The 10,495-nt window shown below is 38.4% G+C and overlaps 1 protein-coding gene across 3 annotated transcripts in view; it reads right to left on the bottom strand.

The window, feature by feature from the left end:
• TMEM267 (transmembrane protein 267) overlaps positions 1–10,495 on the bottom strand; it is a 42,602-nt gene that overhangs the window by 21,557 nt on the left and 10,550 nt on the right. The window contains exon 2 of one of the 3 annotated variants that reach the window (XM_017895968.1): positions 7,120–7,290. The exons of the other annotated variants lie outside the window; for them this stretch is intronic. The gene's annotated coding sequence lies outside the window, so the exon portion shown is untranslated. The remainder of the gene's footprint in view (positions 1–7,119; positions 7,291–10,495) is intronic. 3 annotated transcript variants of the gene reach the window in all.

The following is a 10,495-nucleotide window of genomic DNA, read 5'->3' as shown; positions in this document are numbered from 1 at the left end:
ATAAAAATAGGTGCTAAAGGAAACATTTATTTTACTAGAAGATCATAAAACTTAAAAACTTAAAACAAACTTTGGCAATTAAGACAGCATACCAAGATGCAAATGCCTGACTGAAATGGATCAAATATTCCATCTGCACTTTAAACAAAAGCAATTGTTATGCTTGTGCACATGGCAGGCCAGAGGCCCTGACTGTCCCCCTTCCACTAAGGTGGTCCTGCAGTCAACCAGGTGTGGGCTGCATGGTAGCTCTTTTCCAGGATTCTACAACCTGGAGTAATAAGTCATGCCAAGCTCTCTCTGCTATATCCCAAAGTCTGGCACCCTGCGGGTCAGCCCCTGAGGGCCATCCAGTCTCTGTCTCCCAACACTAAGTTCACTTCGTGTCTCTCATGACAGGAAGGAAACTTAGCATTCCTTGGAGACCTGAAGGGATGCGATGAGCTTAACAATTTTCAAGAGCTTATCAATCAGTCAGCCCTTGTTCATCCCTGAGTGGATGTGTGGTGGTATTGTGGTGGACCTTTACTGGGCACTCTGCTGAACAACTAGAGTGGCACTCATACTTTAGTCCAATAGGCTATCCCTTTTACCCTGGCATTTCATCAACCAGAGGGAGGAAAAATAAGACATCATAAAGTAAGAGAAGCCTCTTAATAGATCTTTCAACTCTCACATCCATTTAGACGCAATTGGAGTCCCACGAGAAATACCAGATCAATTTAAAGCTTGAAATCAAATAGCTACAGGATTTAAGTCAATATTTGAGTGCGTGACAGTTAATAAAAATGTAAATTAGATGAACTACATCTATTACAACCAACAGCAACAAGCTTTTCATGAGTTAAAAGAAAAACTCAGGTCTGCCCCAGTCCTGGGGCTACCTGACCTGACAAAACTTTTTACACTCCATGTGTCAAAAAAAAAAAGGTAGTTGGAGTTTTAACCCAGACAGCAGGGCCCTGGCCAAGACCAGTGGCCTATCTCTCAAAACAATTAGACGAGGTTTCCAAAGGCTGACCCCCATATCTAAGGGCCCTGGCAGTAATGGCCCTGTTAGCACAAGAAGCAGATAAGCTAACTCTTAGGCAAAACCTAAACAAAAGTCCCCCCATGCTGTGGTGACTTTAATAAATACCAAAGGACATCAATAGCTAATGAATGCTAGACTAACTAGATACCAAAGCTTGCTCTGTGAAAATCCCAGCATAACCATTGAAGTTTGCAACACCCTAAACTTTATCACCTTACTCCTGGTATCAGAGAGCCCAGTTAAACATAACTGTGTAGAGGTATTGGACTCAGTTTATTCTAGTGGGCCCAACATCCGAGACCATCCTTAAACATCAATAGACTGGGAGCTGTATGTGGATGGGAGCAGTTTCGCCAACCCCCGCAAAGTGACTCTGAAGACAACAAGCCCTGCTTCAGTCACACCCGGAAGCTGACTGGTCCACGCATGGCCAAAGCATGAAGAAACTCATCGCGGGACTCATTTTCCTTAAAATTTGGACTTGTACAGTAAGGACTTCAACTGACCTTCCTCAGACTAAGGACTGTTCCCAGTATATACATCAAGTCACTGAGGTAGGACAAAAGATTGCTACAGTCCTATTATTTTATGGTTATTATAAGTGTACCAGGACTCTAAAAGAAACTTGTTTGCATAATGCTATTCTATCCAAGGAATGAAGCCCAGTCTCTAAATGTTATGTTCATGGAGGAACTGTAATAGAAGATCAATGGCCATAAGAAGCCTGAGAATCTGCCTACAGACCCAGTTCCTGGTGAATTCCTGGCCCTAAAGAATCACCCCGATCATTTCTAGGTTCTAAAAGTTTCAATTATTAGACAACACTGCATAGCTAGAAAAAGGAAAGAATTCATTCATTCTGTAGGATGACTTAGTTGCCTAGGGCAAAAACTGTATAATGGTACCACAAAAACAGTTACATGGTGGAGTTCAAACCACACAGATAAAAATCCATTCAGTAAATTTCCAAAGTTGCAGACTGTTTAAGCCCACCCAGAATCCCACTGGGACTAGATGGCCTCCACTAGGCTATACTGGATATATGGACATAGAACCTACGCTAAGCTGCCTGATCAGTGGACAGTTAGTTGTGTTATTAGCACTATTAAACCATCTTTCTTCCTACTGCCCATAAAAACAGGTGAACTCCTGGACTTCCCTGTCTATGCTTCCCACAAAAAGAAAAGCATAGCTATAAAAAAATTGAAAATAATGAATAGCCCCCTAAGAGAATCATACAATATTATAAGCCTGCTACTTAGGCACAAGACAGCTCACAGGGATACCGGACCCCCATTTACATGCTCAACCGAATCATATGGTTGTAAGCTGTTTTAGAAATCATCACTAATAAAACCGGTCAAGCCTTGACTGTTCTAGCCCAGCAAGAAACTCAGATGAAGAATGCTATCTATCAAAATAGACTAGCTCTCGACTACTTGCTAGCAGCTGAAGGAAGCGTTTGTGGAAAATGTAACCTTACTAATTGCTGTCTATACATAGAAGATCAGGGGTAAGTAGTTGAAGACATAGTTAAAGAGATAACAAAACTGACACATGTGCCCATGCAAGTATGGCATGGATTTGATCCTAGGGCCATGTTTAGAAATTAGTTCCCAGCACTAGGAGGATTTAAAACTCTTATAATAGAAGTTATAATAGCAATAAGAACCTGCTAACTGCTCCCTTGATTGCTACCTGTACTTCTTCAAATGATAAAAAGCTTCATCGCTACTTAGTTCACCAAAATGTTTCAGCACAACTGTACTATATGAATCACTATCAATGTATTGCACAAGAAGACATAAGTAGCAAAAATAAGAGTGAGAACTCCCACTAATAAAAGGTGAGAGTCTCAAAGGGGGGAAATGAGGGAAAACAGAGAGCCTCTCATATTGTTTTATATTGTTTTATACTCAGAAAAGGAAAGAGAAGCAAAACTAAAGGCAGGTAGCCCAGCACCTAGGAACCAGACCCGAAACCAAGGAACCAGACCTGAAACCAGGCCTAGACCTGCCTGACCTAAGCCTGGTAGTTAAAATTCGACCCCTGACCTGGCAAGTGTTGTTATCTATAGATTCCAGACATTGTATGGAAGAACACTGTGAAACTTCCCATTCTGTTCTGTTTTACTCTGACCACTGGTGCTCATAGGCCCTGTCACGTACCCCCTGGCTTGCTCAATCGATCATGACCGTTTCATGCGGACCCCCTTACAGTTGTGAGCCCTTAAAAGGGGCAGAAGTTGAGCACCTGATGAGTTCAGATTTTAAGACACTAGCCTACTGATGCTCCCAGCTGATTAAAGCCACTGCCTTCACTATCTCAGTGTTTGAGGGGTTTTGTCTGCAGCTCATCCTGCTACAGAACTAAATAAGGCACTAGAGACCAATCTTGGAAAACAGAGATATGTGACTTTTCAGACAGAGAATTTAAAATAGCTGTATTGAGGAAATTCAAAGAAATTCAAGATAATACAGAAAAGGAATCCTGAATTCTATTGGATAAATTTAACAAAGAGATTGAAATAATTAAACAGAATCAGGCTGAAATTCTGGAGTTGAAAAATGCAATTGGCATACTGAAGAATGCACCATAATCATTTAATAGCAAAACTGATCAAGCAGAAGAATTAGTGAGCTTGAAGACAGGCTATTTGAAAATACAGTCAGAGGAGACAAAAGAAAAAAGAATAAAAAACAATGAAGCATACACACAGGATCTAGAAAATCACCTCAAAAAAGCAAATTTAATAGTTATTGGCTGTAAAGATGAGACAGAGGAAGACATAAGGGTAGAAGTTTATTGAAAGGGATAACAGAGAACTTCTCAAACTTAGATATCACTATCCAAGTACAAGAAGCTTGTAGAACACCAAGCAGATTTAACCCAAAGAAGACTACCTTAAGGCATTTAATAATAAAACTCCCAAAGGTCAAGGATAAAGAAACAATCCTAAGAGCAGCAAAAGAAAAGAAACAAATAGCATACAATAGAGCTCCAATACATCTGGCAGCAGACTTTCCAGTGGAAACCTTTTCAGGCTAGGAGAGAGTGGTATGACATCTTAAAAGTGTTAAAGGAAAAAAACTTTTATCTTAGAAAATATATCTGGCAAAATATCCTTCAAACATGAAGGAGAAATAAAAACTTTCCCAGACAAACAAACACTGAGGGATTTCATCAACACCAGACTTGTCCTATAAGAAAAGCTAAAGGGAGAACTTCAGTCAGAAAGAAAAGGATGTTAATGAAAATAAGAAATAATCTGAAGGTACAAAAGTCACTGGTAATAGCAAGTACACAAAAAACATAGAATACGATAACACTGTAAATGTGGAATGCAAACTACTCTTATTCTAAGTAGAAGGAACAAATGATGAGCCAATCAAAAATAATGCCTACAACTTTTCAAGACACAGTCAGTATAAAAGGACATACATAGAAACAACAAAAAGTGAAACTGTAGGCGCGGGGCGAAGGTGGCCCACTGAAAAAAATGGAGTTTTCACAAACTATAGCGTTTTTACTAGTTTTATTAGTTTTCTTTTTGCTTGTTTATTTGTTTATGCAGTGTTAAGTTGTTATCAGGTAAACTAAGGGGTTGTAAGAGTATCTACAAACTGCATAATAACCTCAAACCAAAAAACATACAATGAATACACAAAAAATAAAAAGCAAGAAACTAAATCACATCCCCAGAGAAAATCATTTTAACTAAAGGAAGACAGGAAGGAAAGAAAGAAGGAAGAGGCCAGATGCAGTGGCTCATGCCTGTAATTTCAGCACTTTGGGAAGCCAAGGCGGGTGGATCACTTGAGGTCAGGAGTTTGAGACCAGCCTAGCCAACATGGTGAAATCTCATATCTACTAAAAATACAAAAATCAGCTGGGTGTGGTGGCACACATCTGTAGTCTCAGCTACCTGGGAGGCTGAGGCAGGAGAATTGCTTGAACCTGGGAGGTGGAGGTTGCAGTGAGCTGAGATTGCGTCATTGCACTCCAGCATGGGCAACAGAGAGAGACTCTGTCTCAAAAAAAAAAAAAAAAAGAAAGAAGAAAAGACTATAAAACAATCAACAAATAAACAACAAAATGGCAAGAGTTAAGTTGCTACTTATCAAAGCTAACATTAAACAACTCTCTAACCAAAAGCCATAGACTAGCTGAATGCATGAAAAACCAAGATCTATTGATCTGTTACCTACAAGAAACACACTTTACCTATAAAGACACACATAGACTGAAAGTAAATGGATGGGAAAAGATATTCCATGCTAATGGAAGCCAAAAAAGGGCAGGAGTAGCTATACTTATACTAAACAAAATAGAGTTCAAGACAAAAAGTATAAGAGACAAGGTCACTGCATAATGACAAATATGTAATTTCAACAAGAGCATATAACAATTTTAAACATATGTGCACCCAACACTGCAGCACCCAGATATATAAAGGAAATATTATTAGAGCTAAATAGAGAGATAGGCCCCAATATAATAATAGCTGGATACTTCAATACCCCACTTTCGGCATTGGACAGATCTTCCAGACAGAAAATCAACAAAGAAACATCAGACTGTGAAAGGAAAATATCTTGGGTCGTTTCAAGCTGGAATCATTCAGGGCAAACCTGCTTCTCGTTCTTTTCAAGTCATCCCTTTGCTCACAGAGATAGATACATATTCTGATTGCCTTCTTGGGAAAGACTTATCAGAAACTCAAAAGAATGCAACCATCTGTCTCTCACGTACCTGTGACCTGGAAGCTCTCCATGGGGGGGCCTTACTTTGAGCTGTATCTGCCTTTCTGGATGGAACTAATGTATTTCTTACATATTGATTGATGTCTCATGTCTCCCTAAAATGTAGAAAACCAAGCTGTGCCCTGACCACCTTAGGCACATCATCAGGACTTCCTGAGGCTGTGTCATGGGTGCATCATCAACCTTGGCAAAATAAACTTTCTAAATTAACTGAAACCTGTCTCAAATTTTTGGGGTTCACAAGACTAAATCTGCAATATAGACCAAATCGATCTAATAAATATTTACAGAACATGTCATCTAAGAGCTGCAGAATATACATTCTTTTCCTCAGCACACGGATATTCTCAGGGATAGACTATTCAAAACAAGTCTTAAAACATGAAAAAAAATTGAATTAGTATCAAGCATCTTCCCTGACCACAGTGGAATAAAACTAGAAATTAATAACGAGGAATTTTGGAAACTATACAAATACATGGAAATAAAACAATATTCTCCTGAATGACCAGTGCGTCAATGAAGACATTAAGAAGGAAATTTAAAAATTTCTTGAAACAAATAATAATGGAAACATAATATACCAAAACCTATGGGATATGGCAAAAGCAGTACTCAGGTAAGTCTACAGCTATAAATGCCGACATCAAAAAAGAGGAACTTCGTATGAACAATTTAACAGTGCATCTTAACTAGAAAAGCAAGAGCAAAGCAAGCCTAAAATTAGTAGAACAAAATAAATAATAAAGATCAGAGAAGAAATAAATGAAATTGAAATTAAAAAATGCAAAAGATTAATGAAACACAAGGTTGTTTTTTGGAAAAGTTAAACAAAGACACATCAAAAAAAGAATACTACAGGCCAATATCTCTGATGAATATTGATGCAAAAATTCTCAATAAAATACTAGCAAACTGAATTCACCAATACATTAGAAAGATCATTCATCATGACTAAGTGGGCTTTATCCCTGGGATGCAACAACATATGCAAATCAATCAGTGTGATACATCATATCAACAGAATGAAGGACAAAAACCATATATCATTTCAATTGACGCTGAAAAAGGGCTAGGTAAAATTCAACATTTACTTGTTTTAAAAACCTTAAAAATAGCTGGGTATGGAAGGAACATACCTCAACATAATAAAAGCTGTACATGACAGATCCATAGCTAGTATCATACTGTGAAAGGAAAATAAATCTTGGGACCCCAAAATCACTAAGTCAAGAGAAAAGTAAACTTGGGAATTATGTCAGGTAAACCTGCCTCCCATTTTATTCCCAAATGAGATAGCTACAAAGATAAAAAGCTACATACCTCCCTCACAATTTGCTCAGAAGGAAATTCCTTGTGGATCTCAAGATCTTTACCCCGAAACAGTTCCACAGAATTTCACCCTGGCAATGTAAACTGATGGTTTATCTTCACAGGTGCAGGGCAGTAAATCATCCCCCTGAGACAAATGGATATCTGATTGCTTCCTTTGCCCTGTTTATGTAAAAAGGTAGATTCAGTGAGTCAGACAAAATTGTGTATTCAGTAAAAGGCTGGGCCAGGACCCAAAATAATGCAACCTTTTGTCTCTTATCTACCTACAACCTGGAAGTCTTCCCTTTGAGTTGTCCTGCCTTTCCAGAAGGAACCAACATATGTCTTTTTTGTTTTGTTTTTTTCAGATGGCGTCTCGCTCTGCCCTGCCAAGGCTGGAGTGCAGTGGTGCAATCTCGGCTCACTGCAACCTCCACCTCCCAGGTTCAAGCGATTCTTGTGCCTCAGCCTCCCAAGTAGCTGGGATTACAGGCGCACGCCACCATGCCCAGCTAATTTTTGTATTTTTAGAAGAGATGAGGTTTCACCATGTTGGCCAGGCTGGCCTTGAACTCCTGATCTCAAGTGATCCACCACTTCAGCCTCCCAAAGTGCTGGGACTACAGGTGTGAGCCACTGCGCCTGGCCCCAACATACATCTTACACATAACTGATTGATGTCTCATGACTCCCAAAATGTATAAAAGCAAGCTGTACCCTGACCACTTTGGGCACATGCTATCACAGACTGTTGAGGCTGTGTCACGGGCACATCCTTAACCTTGACAAAATAAACTTTCTAAACTGATTGAGACCTGTCTCAGATATTTTGCGCTCACAACACCAAATGGGGGAAAATTGAAAGCTTTTCCTCTGAGATCTGGAACAAGATAAGGATGATGCCCATTGTCATCACTGTTATTCAGCAGTAACAGACATCCTAGCTAGAGCAATCGGATAAGAGGAAGATATAAAAGGCATCCAAATTGGAAAGGATGAAGTCAAATTAGCCTTGTTTGCAGATGATATGATCCTATATTTGGAAAAACCTAAAGACATGACAAGAAAACTATTAAAACTATTAAACTAGAAAAGCATGAGCAAACCAAGCCCAAAATTAGTAGAATAAAAGAAATAATAAAGATCAGAGAATTAAAAAAATTGAAATAAAAAAATACAAAAGATCAATGAAACACAAGGTTGGTTTTTTGAAAAGTTAAACAAAATTGGCAAAACTTTAGCCAGACTAAGAAAAAAAGAGGGAAGATAAATGAGAGAAGATAAACAACTTCAGTAAAGTTGCAGGATACAAAAGCAACATACAAAAATCACTAGCATTTCAATATGACAAAGTGAACAATCTGAAACAGAAATTTTTAAAGTAATTCCATTTATAATAGCCACACATAAAATTAAATATCTAGGAAGTAACCAAAGAAGTGAAAGATCTCTATAATGAAAAGTATAAAACAGTGAAGAAAGAAATTGAAGAGGGCACCAAAAAATGGAAAAACAATCCATGTTCATGGACTGGAGGAATCAATATTGTTAAAATGTCCATACTACCCAAAGCAATCTATAGATTCAATGCAATCACTATCAAAATACTAATGGTATTATTCACAGAAACAGAAAAAAAAAATCATAAAATTTATATGGACCTACAAAAGGCCCAGAATAGCCAAAGCTACCCTAAGCAAAAAAGAACAAAATGAGAAGAATCATATTACCTGATTTCAAATTATACTACAGAGCTAGTAACTAAAATAGCATGGTTCTGACATAAAAACAGACACATCAGTCTATGAGACAGAATAGAGAACCCAGAAACAAATCTGCACACCTACAGTGAACTAATTTTCGACAAAGGTGCCAAGAACATACACTGGGCAAAAGACAGTCTATTCAACAAATGGTACTAGATATTTAGTACTATTTCCCTAGTACTATACTAGGGAAAACTAGATATCTATATGCAGAAGAATGAAAGCAGACCCCTATCTCACACCATATACAAAAATCAAATCAAAATGGATTAAAAAACTTAAATCTATACTTCAAACTATTAAACTACTACAAGAAAACATTGGGGAAAATCTCCAGGACATTGGTGTGGGCAAAAATTTCTTTAGCAACATCCCTCAAACACAGGTAACTAAAACAAAAATGGACAAATGGGATCTCATCAGGTTAAAATGCTTCTGTACAGCAAAGGTTACAAGCAGTAAAGCGAAGAAAAAAAACACAGAGAATGGGAAAAAAAATTTGCAAATTATCCATCTGACAAAGGAATAATAACCAGAATGCATAAGGAACTCAAACTGTTCTACAGGAAAAAAATACAATGACCTAATCAAAAAAATGGGCCAAAAATTTGAATAGACATTTCTCAAATGAAGACACAGAAATGGCAAACAGGCATATGTAAAGGTGCTCAATATTTTTGATCATCAGAGAAATGCAAATCAAAACTATAATGAGATATCATCTCCCTCATTTAAAATGGATTCTATCCAAAAGACAAGCAAAAACAAATGATGATGAGGATATGCAGAAAAGGGAACCCTTGTACTCTGTTGGTGGGAATGTAAATTAGTACAGCCACTATGGAGAACAATGTGAAGGTTCCTCAAAAAACTAAAAATTGAACTACCACATGATTCAGCAATCCCACTGCTGGGTATATACCCAGAAGAAAGGAAATCAGTATATTAAACAGATATATACACTCCTGGGTTTGTTGCAGCATTGTTTACAATAGCTAAGATCTGGAAGCAACCTAAGTGTCTATCAACATATGAATGGATAAAGAAAATGTGGTGAATATACACAATGGACTATTATTTAGCCAGGAAGAATGAGATCCAGTTATTTGCAACAACATGGATGGAACTGGAGAACATTTTGCTAAGTGAAATAAGCCAGGCACAGAAACACAAACATCACATGTTCTCACTTATTTGTGGGATCTAAATATCAAAACAATTGAACTCATGGATCTAGAGAGTAGAAGGATCATTACCAGAGGCTGTGAAGGGTGGTGGGAGGGCAATAGGGAGGGGTGGGGATGGTTAATGGGTACAAAAAAAAAAAAGAGGGCTGGGTGCAGTGGCTCACACCTGTAATCCCAGCACTTTGGGAGGATGAAGTGGGCAGACATAAGGTCAGGAGTTCAAGACCAGCCTGACCACCACAGTGAAACTCCGTCTCTACAAAAAATACAAAAATTAGCCAGGTGTGGTGGCACATGCCTGTAATCCCAGCTACTTGGGAGGCTGAGGCAGGAGAATCACTCAAACCAAGGAGACGGAGGTTGCAGTGAGCTGAGATTACGCCACTGCACTCCAGCCTGGGCGACAGACCAAGATTCCATCTCAAAAAAAAA

This window comes from Rhinopithecus bieti, unplaced genomic scaffold (genome assembly GCF_001698545.2).
Source record: "Rhinopithecus bieti isolate Rb0 unplaced genomic scaffold, ASM169854v2 scaffold_28024, whole genome shotgun sequence".
In the NCBI taxonomy this organism is placed as follows: Eukaryota; Metazoa; Chordata; class Mammalia; order Primates; family Cercopithecidae; genus Rhinopithecus; species Rhinopithecus bieti.
This window is presented reverse-complemented; position numbering and strand designations above follow the sequence as displayed.